At 46.4% G+C, this 16,774-nt stretch overlaps 1 protein-coding gene across 2 annotated transcripts in view; it reads right to left on the bottom strand.

Annotated features, from left to right (window-relative positions):
* Nucleotides 1-16,774, bottom strand: part of PDE1B (phosphodiesterase 1B) — a 1,810,462-nt gene that overhangs the window by 398,287 nt on the left and 1,395,401 nt on the right. The window lies entirely within an intron of this gene.

Raw genomic sequence — 16,774 nt, forward strand, 5'->3', positions numbered from 1 at the left:
ACCTACTGTGATAATAAAGACCTAATTGCACAAATCCATAACGAGTGGACTACATCTCTCATGATACTGTGATACAACAGAATTTGGGAACTCTCCTAAAAAGCTATCACCTCTCTACAGAGCGCCAATATTGTAGGAATCCAACAGACACCCATTTAACCCTTGGCTGGGGCATAGGAGCACTGCCCTAACAGATTCTTGCAGCCGGCAGCTTCAATATCAGAATATTTATGGGATAGGTTTGGCACGGTAGCCATATGTTCCTGGTACTCTCAACCTTTGTCTAGACCTTATACAATAGAATTGTGTTTCAAAGCGCCACAAGGCTAAATGGGAAATGGACAGCGGAAATAATAACAATGGAAAAACAGTAAAATACAGTTATGGTCCTACTAGGCCTTGTGGCATTTGGATGTGCAAGTGCAGTGAGAAAAGTGCAAGAGATATGGAGGAGAGAAGGGGGAGCAGAGGAGTGGACATGTGCTGGTGGAGGGCCCAGGAGGTAAGTGCTAAAGGGAGCCAAGGAGGAGAACCTCAAGGCTAAGTGCTAATGCAGACGACTCCCAAGGGTGAGGTACAGTGCCACCAAGCAGAGGCCATCAAGGGCAGTGCAGTGGTGGGGAGGGTGCTGGTATCGACCGAGAAGAAGGGTCTGGAATACTGTGAGATTCATGAGGATCAGACCACTTGTCACAGTGGCAGTGGGGTGATTAACACGGAAGGGAAAGAGGGAAAGAGGTCAAGAACAACAGAGTTTTGATCAATTTCCGGCACTTAAGGAGGTCCGGCTCAAGTCTGAGAGGGGTAGGGAGGCTGTTCCAGAGGGAGGCACCAGCCAAGGAGAGAAACCTGCCCTCCACTCTCTGCTTCAGGAAGTGTTTGACAGTCAAAGAGTTGGAGTTAGAGGAGCGTAGAATTCTAGCAGGGGAGTATTTGAGGATGGAAAGTTGGAGACAGCATGATCCCAGGCCCCAGAAGGGCTTGTGGATGATGCAGAGGGTCTTGAATTTGAACCTTGCAGCAATGGGAAGCCAGTGGAGAGATTTTAGGGCTGGAGAGATACAGTCCCTGGACTTGAGGCCAATGATAAGTCTTGCAGCCCTATTCTGGATTAGCTAAAGGGGGATAGGGAGAAAGAGGGAAATTCTGAAATAGAACATTGCAGTATCCAGCCTGGAGACATTGGGCTTCTGGGGGAAGGTGAGGAAAGGAAAGATGCCTCTGAGCAAGGGAAGTTGGAAGTGGGACTTTTTAGTCAGATCCATGATGTGATGGGTGAAGGAGAGAGTGGCATCGAAGATGACATTTAGGTTTTTGGCCTCACAGGATGGTGGGGGTAGAGGGTCCAAAGAAGGTGGCCAAAGGGTAGTAGGAAAGGGGGTGCAGTTGTCCAATGAGAAGGATCACCATCTTACTGACATTAATACCGAGATCGTTAGCTGCACACCATGTCTGAATGGTGGACAGACATTCAGGGATCAGAGAGGAGGAAGAGGAGGTAGTAGAGGGAACTTTGAAGGAAAGTTGTGTGTCATCGGCATAACACTGAAATGAGAAGAGAAGGAGGAAATCATGTGAGCAAGAGGGGCAATATAGATGTTGAAGAGGCCTGGTGATAGAATAGAGCCTTGTGGGATGCCACAGGTAGAGAGTGAGGTGGTGGAGGAGAAAGGGCCCACTTAAACTGAGATGGGCGGCTGTTGAGGAAAGGAGCACTCCATTTGTGTATAGACGCTATATAAATAAACAATTACAATCAAAATTACAATAGGTCAGCCAATCCAGTGCCTGGTCAGTGATGCCAAAGGTATCACACAGTCGTTTTGTGGGGATCGAATGGTTGACCATGTCGAAGGCGGAGGAAAGATCAAGGAGAATGAGAACAGCAGGCGAGTTGGAGTCAAGATTTGCAAGAATGGTTTCACAGGTGTTCAGGAGAGTAGTTTTCATACCTCTGGATGCCCAGAATCCAGATTGATGGTCATGTAGGCAACCAACAAGATCACTGTGGAGGGTCAACTACCAGTGTTCAAAATCTTAAATAGACACATATGAATTTGGAGATAGTGTGAGGAAGAGATGTGACAGCAGCAATGAGAGAACGACTTGAAGGACATCATACTGGAGATAGAGAAACCAGAGAGAGTGTATGAAAATGGGGGAGTGTAGGCAGAAGGAGTGTAGAAGAGCAAAGAAAGTAATGGGAAAAAAGGGAGGAGATGGTTTTGTTTACAAGGTAGAGAGAAAGGCAAATATAACACCAGACGAAGAAAACAAGAAACGTGGGAAGAGAGACTTAAGAAAAACATAGAGCATCTTAACATGATTAGCTGTAAAGGGTTTTACAATGTAGACAAACTCTATAGAAATGCTATTGAAGGGGGCGCGGCCTGGCAGGAGGCTGATGGAGTCGTAAGACATGAGTGCTCTCTAGCTCTGCCAGACAGCATGCAGTTTTGGTGGTGCTTTTACAATGTGGGGACTCCTGAGCTAACAGGAAACAGTGTCAGAAGACCTGCGGCAGCGCGGGTGAAGTCTCCTGTTTCCCTTTATCGTCTGACCCAGAGAATGAGTCATAGTTCCTCTCAGATCAAAGATCTGATGCTCGATCAAGATGGCCACCGGCTCTACGGGACTCCGATGAGCGTGTTTCTGAGGGGAGGCGCACCCGCCGATACTATACCTTTGAGGCCTTGCCCGAGCGAACAGTGGGGTCATCCAACCCGAGAGCAGCATTAGTTGGCTCAGTGACGAGGACCTTGCTTCTGCAGTCTAACTACCGCGTGAGGGCAGCAGGAGGCGTGGGTGTGTTGGAGCTCTTGGAAACCCGCCGGCACATCAGAAGTATACCCAGGAAGTTTATGTTTGCTGCCTTATCACGGAAACACTGAGGGAAGGAGGAGGTGCTAAATGAAGCCCTGGAAGAAGCAGAAGGTGGTGTTGGCTGCCCCAGGCACAGCAACAACTGGGCAGGTAGAGCTGATAGAGGCAAGGATTACACGTTGCATGCAGCCCGAGTGTCAGAAGATCTGAAGCAGTGCTGAGGGAAGTGTCCTGAGGGTGCAGAGGTCCCTCCCGTGGCCTGCCTGCAAGCTGGTGGACAGAGTAATCAGTCAGAGATTGCTCTGGAGAGAGTTATATAAGCACCAATGGATTGTTGTTGCGCTGTCACCCTGGAGGGTAGCCTGGTCATTCCAGTGAGGTAGAGGGTTTTGCAGACAGTTGCTCTTAGTGCTAGACCATGTTCTATTGCTCCTATTAAGGTCGTAATAGACTTGTTCCTCTGTGGGAAAGAATCTTCCTTTTCCTCAGACCCCCTCAGCATATATACAAGGTCTTAGTGGGCAATTGGCTTCAACTTGGGCCAGGATCTCTCAGAGTACTACCTCTGTTTGCAGCCGGTACATGTTCTTTGGTTTTAGCTAGGGACAACTTCTGCGGGATAGAGCTCCCTCATGCTCGCACTTCCATCTGCACGCTATCTGGGTACGGTGCCATGAATGCCAATAAACAGGGGGATAAGGCTGGCACCTCTATTATCGATTTACATCAGCCACCTTAGCCTGTCAATTCAAGCTTGCTGGACGCTTCACCAACAACGGAGCAGGTTGCTGACTCCCAGCCTGTTGCAAAAGCAGATTTTTCTAAATTATTCCAGTTTATTTATAAGTAAGTGGCACCTACCCTCCAGACATTAAAACAGTCCCTCAAATAACTAACCCAAACAGTTCAGCAAGTGGATCATATACTAGGGGACCTTGAAAGTACTTTCTGTGAACAGGCCAATAACTGTGACCAGCTGGAACAATGGCTCACGGCATTGGAGATGCATCGCGTTTCTGTGGATGAGAAGCTGGTGGATTATGAAAAACGATCTCACTGAAATAATATTAGGATTAGAGGGGTCCCTAGTCAGGTGATGGAACAATAGTTGGAGATTTATGTTAGAGACCTTTTCAGAGAGATTCTTGGCAATACCGCCGAGACAGATCTTATATTGGACCGCACACATTGGTTCTACTTCAATTTCCTGCAGTGATCTAACCTCCTCCCAGATATAATTACTCAAGTCATTTTTTTCATTACCAAAGAACTAATTTCCCAGAATACCAAGCTGCAACGTGGAATTTAATTTTGAGGCAATACATTTATGATCTTCCAGGACTTGGCACAGAGTACCATCCAGAAGCGCTGCCTGATGAAGCTGCTGACGCAGTGGTTGATGGGAAAAGTGATTCAATACAGGGGGGTCTAACCATTACGTATTATTTTCAAACACAATGGGACCAATTCCCTTCACTTCAGGCAACCATTGAGGCCCTTCATATTCTGAGTGAAGAAATACAAGGTCCCATTAGAAATGAGCAAGACACCCCCAGTTCGGATTGGTATTGTGCAAGGTCTAGGAAAAGCGGCCAGAAGGACCACAGACATTCCCCACAATATAGAAGGGAAAGTCGCAGTGAATCCAAGTGGCATACCTGCAAACTATATTTATTTACACATTATCTCCAGGTTATGGTGTGGTTTAGGTTGATCCTATTGGCATGGTTATTAGTTATGCATGACCTGCATGGATATGCAAAGTTACACAGAGTCTATATTTTCCATGAGCGTTGAATTACAGGCAGGTTCATCATGAGTACCTGCCGTACATGGGTTGCCTTTTAACCCATTGTATCACTGTGTTGGGGTTATCTTCTACTTTTATTATTGGTTTCCTATGATTTTCTACAGTGCTACAGCATTGCTTAGATTGAAAGGTCACAGGTTTGTGATTCTAGGCAGTTGTAAATATAACATGTGTTGTAAACATTTGAGGTTGGGATTGCTGAGGACCCAGAGCATTCAAGGTTCTCACAGGGTGAGCTTGGGAACCAACAGAGTTGGGCTTTCACGTTGTGGTTAATGCGGGCTTTAAGTGGGATTTGAAAGACTTAACTGGGATTTCAATGAGTGACCTTAAGATTGACTCTTTAAATGTACTAAGCCTCAATTCCACCAGCAAGCGGAAACGTGTTTTGGTTAAATTGATGGAATTGAAGACAGACATAGTCCTCCTACAAAAGACACATTTCACGAAAGTTTTTTAGCCTCGGCTTTGGTCTAAATGGTTCCCACACCAATATTTTGCATCACCACCTCATAAAAAAGTGGGAGTGGCAATATTGTTTAATCACACACTTGGAGGGATGAGGGATAATCAAGGGAGGTATTTGGTCACCCATCTCAGATTAGAGGAAAGGGATTTAACCTTGGGAATGTATATGGGCAAAATCAAAATCAGGATGAGTTTTATGCTCGTATATTCCAGCAAATTGCTGAATTTCAGGAAGGGGATTTGATCATAGGTCGAGACTTAAATATTATATTGGAAAATTAGGTTGATAGATCAAGACCTCTGTCAGAATGTGATATCTAGATTTAACTCCCTTAAACAAGCAATAGCGAATTTACAATTGGTAGATTCGTGGAGATATCAACACACTGAAGAGATGAATTATATCCACTATTCACATGTAAACCATAGCTTTTCTCGGATTGGTTATTTCGTAATTTCCAGACCCCTCCTAGAAGCTGTTACAACCTCCTCAAATGAATTGGGGGTGGTTTTGGATCATGCCCCTATCGTGCTTCAATTCAAGGCATAGACCTCGCATCCGAGGAAGATCACCCTCTGAAAGGTAAATTACTCCCTCTTGGCTTATACAGCTTATTACACCTCAATATCCGAGGTAATTTCCTTATACTTTCAGGACAATATGACTGAGGATATCTTGTTGTAACCGTTTTTGAGGCTTGTAAGCTGACTCTACGTGGGGAAATAATTAGCTTGGCTACAGCACAGAATCAAGTGTTGGCAGCCCAGAGGCAAGATAAGGAGGATAAGGTGAAAGTTTTAGATTTGCAATATAAAAGAGATGGTTGACGTAAGATATACAGATGTCTGTAGGTTGTGTGGGCCAAATAGAAGGCACTATGAGCAGTAGACATCTCACATAAATGGTTGCAGTCAAAGCAATTCTAATTTAATGCTTTGAATAAAGCCATATGCATGTTGGTCTACAAGTTGTGCAACAAGTCCATAATACTATAACTAAATTAAAAGATAGTGGAGGCCACATTCATGGGGATGATATGACTAAATTACACATTCTGTCTTAGTGTTATGCAGACCTCTTCAGTAAAGATAATTTAGATGGGGGTTCTCAGAGGGATTTCGTTAGAACTGCAAGTCTTCCCAAGATTCCAGGAGCAGACAGACTGAGGCTAGAGAGCCCGATTGTGGCAGAGGAGGTTGTGCAGGTTATTTGCTCTCATCCCGGTATAAAGCACTGGGTCCCAATGGTTGTTCAGTCTTTTTCAATAGGAAATCTTCAGCAGTTCTAGTTTCACATCTAGTTACATTATTCAACAGCTTTATAGATGTGGTGCAGTTGCACCCACAATTGGAGAATCCTTGCAAGACTTGCTGGGTAAACCAGGCAAATATTCCATAGAGTGTGCTTCCTATAGGCCAATTGCGGTCCTTATTTATGATGCCCAAATTCTGGCTACCAGACTAGCAGGTGTCCTCCCAGGGATTATCCATATGGATCAAACAGGTTTATCCCGGGACACCAGGCTCAGAATAACATTAGAAGAGCCATAGATGTAGTTAAATTTGCTAGAAGGGGTAAATATGAATTGGTGGTACTATCGATCGATGCTGAAAAAGCATTTCATAGAATAGACTGAGTATACCTATCGGAGATGTAGCAAGGATTTGGATTTGGTCTCATCTTTGTCCAGAGGGTGTTTTGGCCAACGTTGTACAGCCAACAACTAGAATTAAGATGAATGGAGCACTCTTGGAGCCCATTGCATTATCCAGGGGGGCTTGGCAGGTTTTCCCATTGTCCCTTCTTTTGTTTGTTCTATCCATGGAGCCGTTGGCATGTACAGTGAGGCTTAGTGAGCCCATTTGAGTCAATAGGAATAGCCAGGACTTAACATAAGATTTTGTTATATGCAGATGATCTCTTGTTTTTTTTATTCAGAACTCTACAGTAAAGATAATTTAGATTGGGGTTCTCAGAGGGATTTTGTTAGAACTGAGACTCTTCCCAAGATTCCAGGATCAGACAGACTGAGGCTAGAAAGCCTGATTATGGAAGAGGCGGTTGCACAGGCTATTTGCTCACTTCCCAACAATAAAGCACTGAGCCCCAATGTTTTTTCAGCCCTTTTCTATAAGAAACGTTTGGATGTTCTAGTTCCACCCGTAGTTACATTATTCAACAGCTTTATAGACTTGGTGCAGTTACACCCACAATGGCGGAGTCCTTGCTAACCTTGCTGGGTAAACCAGGCAAATATGCCATAAAGTGCACCTCCTTTAGGCCGATTGTGGTCCTTAGTTATGATGCCCAAATCTATTCTAAAATTCTGGCTACCTGACTAGTGGGTATACTCCCAGGGATTATTCATAGAGATCACACAGGTTTTATTAAAAAGCGTTTGATAGAATAGACTGGGTATACATATCAGAGATGTCGCAAGGATTTGGATTTGGTCCGATATTTGTCTGGAGGGTGTTGGCCAGCTTTGTACATCCAAAAACTAGAATTAAGATGAAAGGAGGACTATATGAGCCCATTGCATTAACCAGGGGGACCCAGCAGAGTTGTCCGCTTTCCCCTATATTGTTTGTTCTATCCAGAGAGCCATTGGCATGTAAAGTGAGACCATTCTAGGAATAGGAATTGCCAGGACTCAACATTAGGTTGCGTTATACGCGGATGACCTCTTGTTTTTTTCCCAAACTACTCTACCACACATTGTCTCATTGTGGGAGTCATTTCGTCAGGCCTTTCGGTTTAAGATTAATTTTACTATGCCAGTCATACTTAATGGTTCAGAACATCCTGATACAGTTCAGAGGCCAAGAGGACGTTTGAGTTTCAATGGACTACAGACAGCCACCAATATCTAGAGATCTATTTTACACCCAGGTATGATCGATTGTATGATCGTAATGTTCCTGACCTGATCTCTGCACTCAAATCAGAACTTGAACGATGGGGGAATGCTGGCATATCATGGCCCAGGAGGGTGAAAGCATTCAGAATGTCTTGGTTAACAAGGCTCATGGGACCTTTGCTCATTATTACCAAAAAGGTAATTTGTGACTTTCCCGCCAGGGTGTTTAAATTGATATGGGCTAAGCAGCTTCCCAGGGTTCCTAGGTATATGCTAATGGCTACCAAAGAAAGGGGTGTTTTTAGGGGTGCCTGACTTGGAAAGCTATTTATATACGCACAGATCGCCCATATACCAGAGAGTCAAGGGTCAGAACAAGCCCTGAAACATTGGGTAGATATTGGGCCTCATTACGAGTAGCCTGGTAAAAACGGGTTCATTACCGGCATGCCGGTAAGAGCGGGTCCGTGCTCGTATGAACCCGCTAATAGCGGGTGATTACGAGTGCGCGAGCACGCGCGAATCCCCATGCCTGTAATGGTAATACCGGCATGCCGCTAAAGGCCCTCCAACCCCCTGATAGCGGCATCACGGGACCCGCCGATACCGGCACCGCCTCAGAGCAACCCCTAAATACCGGCCCGGTAATACCACCATGCTAATACCGGGTTCGCAAAACCAGACCCGGAAATTACATCATCGCATGGGAACGGGAAATGGGCCGGCGGCGATCTTTAAAAACACATCCATTGCCATCCTCCCTAACCACCAGTCTTTTCGTGTCGTACTGTGTTGGAAAACCCTGAGGATGTCCAAGGCCACCCGGAAGATGACCACCAGGCAGCAGAACAAGCGTTTTTCAGACGCTGAGCTCAATATGCTTGCTGAGACTCTGGCTGCACATGCAGCCAGAATGAAAAGCAATGATATGAAGCGAGAAGCCCAGATGAGGAGAAAGGAAATCTGGCAGGAGGTTGCCCGGAAGGTGTCGGCTGTGGGGACCACCCCACGGACCCTGCATGACTGCCGCAAGAGGTGGGACAACCTCCGCTTGAGGGTGCAAAACATCCTATCGAGCAACAGGAGGACGGCCATGGAGACAGGTGGGGGTCCACATTCACCTGTTAAGCTGATGCCCTGGGAGGAGACTGCCAGCACTTTTATTGATCCCAAGTCAATAGAGGGATTCAGAAAGATGCAGATGGGTGCAGCATCATCCACAGAAAGAGGTGAGTGACCCTGCACATCCCTGTAGGGGACAACATGATTTAGCACTAGTGACGTGGATGTGAGACTAGGCAAGGCAATCCATGTCCCTACACCCACATCAACATATCCAAGTCAAGATTGCGGCCCAAACCCTGACACACAGAAATGCATGCTGAGTGCCAATTCCATAACTTACACATACGGGCAACATACCAGGACCGTTCCCATGTAACCCAACACACAAACCCCATATCAACGGCATGCCACCTGCCATGCAGTGAATGCTAACATACCCCCTCGGAATACCCTGCGTGACACACCTGTAAGACATGAATGTATGGTCAAATTAATAATTTATAGCACCATCGTCTGCCTCTGCCATGTCATACCATCACTGATGCCCTGCATTTCTTCTACCCCCAAGGCACCGATGAGGAAGAAGCAACCCAGGAGACCACCGCAAGGGCATCCACCTCACACCCTAAGAAAAGGGCTACCACCATCACCACCACCTCCGCTGGAGGCAAGCAGGCCACAGCCACTGCCAGTGTGCCTGTGCGATCTGGGACACAGCCAGCAACACCTGCTGCCAGTGTGCCTGACACACTACTGACCCAGCAGGCCACACCCACACCTGTCGAAGGGGAGTCCCTGGAAGCACCCGCCTCCACTGGGGAAGAACTTGATGCCAGTCTGGAGCCTGAGGGAGACACCGAGGTAACATGCCTGGCCACCCCGAGTCCTGCGCCCACCCCCTCTCCCCAACACCTGCAGTCACCCACCTGCAGTGAAGCTGATCCATGCCTTCGTGACTGTGACCTACCCACCTCTGATGAAAACAGTCCTGAAAATGCTGTCCATGTGACTGCACAACCCACCACTCTAGCCCCCTCCAAAACCCTGGAGACACGATTGTCGACGGTGGAGGCCCGACATGAGGCCATGTTAGACCTACTCCGCCAGTACATAGCGGACAGGGAGGAAACCAGGCGGGGTATTGCCACAGCAATTGCGGGGACCACAGCGCCCATCGCAGCCAACACAGCCACTGTTAATGCATTGGCTCGGCTAATGAGGGACTGCCTGGGGCGCTGGCACAGGTGCTGACTTCAATGCTGTTCCATATGCAGCGGCCACGGCTTGCAGGAGGTGCGGAACCTGCCAGTGACTCACCTACTACCTCCACACCAGCTTCATCTGTCCCCACCTGCCCAGTGCGCCCGACACGTAGGAGTGCAAGGTACACTGAAATGCTGCCTGAGGACAGGAATAAGTCCCGGAAGTAGTGTGGGCGGACAATGGGAGTGGGACACAAGGTTGGGGGTGAAGGGGTGCATCTTGTGGATTCTATTGGGGGTATTGGTGTTGTTTGGGGGGGTTTGGAGATTGTCGGGGGGGGTTTTGGAGTTTTTTGGGGGGTTTTGGAGTTTGTCAGGGGGGTTTGAGTTTGTTGGGAAGGTTTGGGAGTTTGTTGGGGGGGTCTGGGAGTTTGTTGGGGGGATTAGGGAGGGGGAGTGGGCACATTTTTGCTGTTGTAAATAATACACACGTTGTGATAAGAAAAATCCATGTCTGGACATTGTTATTTTCATGTGCATCCATTTAATGTGTTATGGTGTTCAGTGCCCAACTCCCAACATTCCCTGTGTGCATGTCCACATTGGCCCAGTGTCTGACGGGCACATGTCTTTCATAGTCCCTGTGGGTCAGGAGTATTTGTGAATCTGTGCTTGGCATACTGCATGGCCATCCCATGCATCATGTACTAGCAGAGGGGCTACTTCACCTCCGTCTCCATCCTCATCATCCTCACCCGGGGCATGCAAGTCAATGTCAGGTGGCAGTGGTACATTTCTCCGGACACACATGTTGTGCAGCATGACACAGGGCATGGTGATCTTTGCCACCTTCTCAGGCCTATATAGGAGTGGCCACCAGACCTGCTTAGGCAGCGGAAACGCGCCTTCAACAGGCCAAAGGTCTGCTCTATCAAAACACGGGTGCGGGTGTGCACACAAATGTACTCCTCTTCATGGCTGTTCTGCGGGTTCCGCACAGGGGTAAGTTGTCACGGCCTCAAGGGATATCCTCCGTCACCTGCAAGCAAATACAAATAGGTGTGTGTCACTTTGAGCTGGCACCTTCAGGAAGCACAGTCATGGCGGCAGCAATTTGGTGTGGACATGCACATGTCCCTGTACGTATGCAAAATTGTCACCTAGATGCATTCTAAACTGTTATGAAGTGTGGTAGTCTGGATGGCGTTCAATAGATGATGCAGGGTGTAATCATGAATGCTGAGGCGGATGTAATGTGGTAGTACGACAATGTTTAGCCTCCCATTCAAGCAGTTAGTTCTATGCATGGTCACACAAGCCACATTGGCCCAGTTGCCATCCTGTACAGTCATGCATTGCTTGCCATCATCATGGTGGCCTGGTTGTGCCTCTTACTTGTTGTCATCGATATGCATTATTTGTTTAATTTGTGCCAGTGATGTGTCATGTTCCGTTTGTGAGGTTCGGGTCTGCAGTGTTTAGCTCTGCATGCATTCTCCAATCACCGACAATTGCCACCCAGGTGGGGTATGCATCCCCACCCCTTTCCCAACCAGGTGGAGTATGCATCCCTACACTTCAGTACCCCAGATCACTGCCATGGCCCAGTTGTGCAACTCACCAAGCAGCCAGGCACGGGGTCCAGCATGTAGCTCCATGTGACGGGGTAGGGTGGAGTTGCGCAGTACCATGGCATCATGTGTTGATCCGGGATATCGGGCGCAGCAATGTGTGATGATCTTGCTGGAGTCACATGCCATCTGCACATTGATGGAGTGGTATTACTTGCGATTGCGGTACACCGCCTCTATGACATGGGGGACTACCAATTCACATGGTTGCAGTCCAGGGCACCAACACAATTGGGCATGCCTGCCAGTGCATGGAAGCCTACTTTGGTGTCGGCTATCTCCTAGGCAGTCCGTGGTAGGGATATGTGGGTGCTTGCGTGCTTCAGGATGGCATCCAGCACTTGGTTCAACATGCGTGAAAAAGTCGTTGGGAAATGCCATGCAGCTGTGTGTTGATAGGTGCCTGAGGCCAGGAATTGGAGCACGGACACCACCTTTAGTAGCGGGGGGATGGCAGTGCATATTTCTATGAGGCTGCCTATGTCGTTGTGTATCATGTCCACTATGGTGGTGATGGTGTCCCGGTCTAACCGGTAGAGGGTGTGGACCTGCTCAGGGGTTAGGTTGAAAGGGCTGGGCCTGGTGCAAGGGATTTGTGGCTGCCTACGAGGCACTGCTGGCTGTGCTGGTGGTATTTGCTGGGCCTGTCTCACCCTCCTTCTCCTCCTGCTTCTCCTCTGTGCTGCCTGTTGTTGCTGCTGTAGTTGTTGTTGTAGTTGTTGTTGTTGCTGTAGTTTTAGCAGTATTGGCATGTCCTCCAGCGCCATGATTGCAACAGCTAGTAGTGGCATTTTGGTGTTGGAAGGGGTGTGGTGTGTGGGTGTGCTCATTTTTTACTGGCCCAGCCTCCATTGCCTCCACCTGTGGCGAATGCGTGCACCTGTGGCAGTTGGCTTGTTTCCTGATTGCTGTTTGCGGGTGGTCTGTGATGCCTGTATGGCCGGCATCGTGCAGCCTGTGATTACCGGCTTGGCGATGCCGGTATTTGCATGTCTGCATGGGTTGGGATGTCCCCTTATTACCGGCATGCTGGTATTTGCTCCCCGAAGCGGCGCGTGTACGCGACATGCCGCTATGAGCGGCGCCGTTATTTAGGGTGCCGCTAATACCAGGTTGCCGGGTCAGAATACACCGGAGCGGTAAACGCTGCCGGTATTACCATAGCGGCATCGTTTTTGCCTTACCGACAACCTTGTAATGAGGCCCATTGAGTGTTCTGTTATTGGAATTGCATTGTATGAATGGTGACTACCTCCCCTTCCCTGCTTCCATGAATTTGGCAATCCTTGGACTTTCTTACAAGTAGGAATGAACTATGATTCCTTAGGTGAAAAGAAGGTGGTTGGCGGGTTACAGAGTGGGAGAAAACCTTTGGCTTTTGAGGGATGCACACATATGTTTATCGTTGAAAATGCAGCACATTCAACTCAGACATAGTATAATATATGGTGAAGAGCCGCAAAATCATCTAGGTGCGTGCAATTGGAGAACAGCACTAAAATACTGTTTAGATGTTTTTTTGGCGCTGAAAGTCTTTATAGAATGAACCTTACACGATCTATCTTCCTTCTGCTGGATATGTGCTTGTGTTCCTGGTACAATGTTTCATATATAGTGGGCATGTGATCTCATCCATTCATACTGGAAGGAGGTCCTTGCACGAATAAAGAATATCACTGGAGTAGATTTGCCCATTACATCCCTATTAGTACTACTGAGAGATGCAGATGTGGAGGAAATGTACAATTTGGGAAAGTCCAAATTGGTTACCCATCTTTTAGTATCCGCGTGGTTGGTGGTTGCGCATAATTGGAAAGGCCCTCAGACCCCTGATGTAAGAGAATGGTGGGCTAAAGTCTGGTTTGGGGCAGCGATGAGTAAAATTGAGGGTGCTCACAAGGGGGAGATGCCCACATTTCTAGAAGAATGGGGGCCTTTTGTTATGTGTGTTTACCGGTATGAGTTTCCAGATGCATATTACAAACCCCAGGACATGTCCTCTTTTACATTGTTATAAGTTGCTCCAGTCCACAGTTAAATAGTCTTGACCCAATTCTTGTGAATGTGTCTGCTGTAGGAACATTCATTATGTTTAGATGTTTAAACCAAGAACTGTTTAATTACCAATATATGCTCATTCACTGATAACTGGAATATGGACTTCTGCATGTGTGCTCGATTGCTTTTCTACTTTTTAAAGTTTTTTGTTTGACCATGGCTGTAATCTTATTGCAAACTGAAATTAAAATAAAATGTGAAGCAGTTCTGTTTTAAAGGAACATTTTGGTATGCGTAGGAACTCATCAACTTCAATTCTCTGTGCAGTAACATGTGGAATAGTGTCAGCCCCAACAGCCATCCTAAGGACCTTTCAATTGCAGAAACAGGAAATAATGGATATTTAATTAGTATCTATCTATATATCTGCCCATAGTGAAATTTGACCAACCCCGCCCATTCGTCCTACACAGGGGTGGAGCGGGGTCCGGCCCTGTGCTATCAGTATAGGTGATTCCGATTTTTGCAATTTTTCAAAAAGAAGCTGTTACGACACAATATGACATACACAGGGTTATAACAGACCCCCATGTGCATGTCAACTACAGACCAGGGCTACGCCAGGAGGTATAAATAGAACATATATTTTTCCAGAGTCAGCGATAATTACCCTGAATTTAAGGTTACATTGCTCTTCTTAGGAAGAGTGCTATTTGGGTCACTTATACATTTGGTGCTGTGTGATGAACCTGCAAAAAAACCTTAAAAAAGATATCGACCTGAATACGGTTTCCAAATCATTCTCCATAGGCACATTTTCTATTTCACCTACAGCCTGAACTGGTTGATAGATGATGTATGCCAAACATTTGCGAGGTGCAACCATCTGATCTCGGAAATTAACTTTTACAAATGTGGTACAAATCTGTCAAGTGGTTTCTATTAAAAGTGCCAAAAAATTGCCAAAGGACTTATTTCCAGGTGTCTGCATTCACTGACGTGTTCTTTCTGGCAGGTTGGGTAGTGTGGAATTGTATGATCTGATTGCTTCAGAGCAGATGACATGTTAAAATAGTAGCCATTTTTGTTTGCAGGCTATTGCAGCGTCCAGCCTTCGCATTGCTACAATGAACCCCAATGAAAGGCATGCTTGGGGGGATTCACAGAGGGGTGCAATTATGCCTCCAGAATGATACATTGTATCACAAGATTTGCCGATCCAGAACTGGGTCTCAGACCTGGTTATCATCCATAGATTTGCTCGGCTGGTAGTGTGGCCAAATGCCAGACCCATGAAATTGACTAGTAGCAATGGTAGTAGGACATGAGCAATGGCCCAGGGATTTGTAATGGGGTAAAGTGGCTAGTAGCCCGTGGACCCACAGTGGGGAATGTGGACATTAGGTTTGACTGCAGGCCAGGCACAATGGAAACATGGTATGGCATGTGGCAAGCAACCGTGGTAAGTGCACTGGCTCAGGGGCCTCTTTCGTTGACTTGCAAGAAAATTTGACATGCCAAAGTCCAATCACAGGCAAAGTGCTCACTATGATTGTCTGCAGGCCATGCTGAGTGGTTACTGTGGATTTCATATTGTATAGCATTAAAAGGCCATTGGAATTCAGTGAAACAACTCTGGTTAAAGGGATTTTATGTTTAAGTTGAACTAATAAAATCTTATGATATTATCAGTGAGTAAACTTTGTTAAAGGGACGTTATGGTTCACGCCCAAGACTTCTGGGAGCATATTAGGTCTTCTATTTAACATTTACAGTTTTTAGAGTATATTTATTTTCTCTTGACATCACATAAAATATGAACACATTATAGGCTTTTTCTTTTTATGTTATGTCATTGCAATGGTCAACAGGTGGCTCCTAGCTTGATTATATGCATGGCAATTGTATTGGAACATCAGGCCTCATAGGTAGTGTATGGTGGTGAATGAATTATACCTGTTTATCGATGGCAATGGCACAGTTATGGTTTATTAAAAGGCATCATTATGGGTGTTGGGATATTTCGGATGGAAACACTGCCAGACATGAGTACCATGGAGGAATTCGTCCTAATGTTTAGAGTCCACAGGTCTACCTGGCGGATTTGGAGAAATGATTGCAGGTGGTAATTTCACCAGTGTAACTCCTCAAGGTTTTGCACATAATGTGTTAGAGATTCTTCCAACCAATTGCTGAAGTCATCACATACCATTTAACCCCACAATAATTCGGTAGTGCAGGAAAGTGGTTTGAGAGGACAACACGTGTATTAACCGGCTAAGTGCATTACACAGTGAGCTGCTGCCATTGGCACATCTGCTGAAGCTCAAGCTATCCAACATGATGATAACTCATGATTTAGCTGGTGGGGTAGGTACAGCGCAGCTGTTAATGGCTCTCAACCTTACATGCAGATCCAAGTGCTTCTGGCCTCGTTTAATACTCCACATTTTAAGATAAAGTGGCTGCATCGCAGATGTATGAGGACTGGATGTGCAAAACTGTGGTTATACTGGAAACGATATTGCATTGTCAAGAAGAAAATGTTACAACTTATGTAGGCAAAATCACCACAGATGACAAGAATATTGTCTTCTTCGTCATCAAAGAGCACATTGTGCTTGTCACCTACACGGCCTGACTCATCTTCTGCCAACACTACTGATTATGGAACACACTCCCTACTAGTGCTGATGCTCCACTAAGGCTGAATCCGTGACCATGCAGCATGGCTCTATCAAACTGGTATTTATCGACTGATGGGTTTGTCAGAATGCAAGCGATCTGGGCACACGCACGGTATGACAAATTAATCAAAAGGCATTGAAAACATGTTGATGAATTGTGTTCACTTCCTATCTCTCTCACACTTTGACAAGCACTTTGTGATTTCTCAGATTTTAAGTCATAAATAAT

Source organism: Ambystoma mexicanum, chromosome 3q (assembly GCF_040938575.1).
Source record: "Ambystoma mexicanum isolate Mex_15411 chromosome 3q, UKY_AmexF1_1, whole genome shotgun sequence".
Taxonomy (NCBI): Eukaryota; Metazoa; Chordata; class Amphibia; order Caudata; family Ambystomatidae; genus Ambystoma; species Ambystoma mexicanum.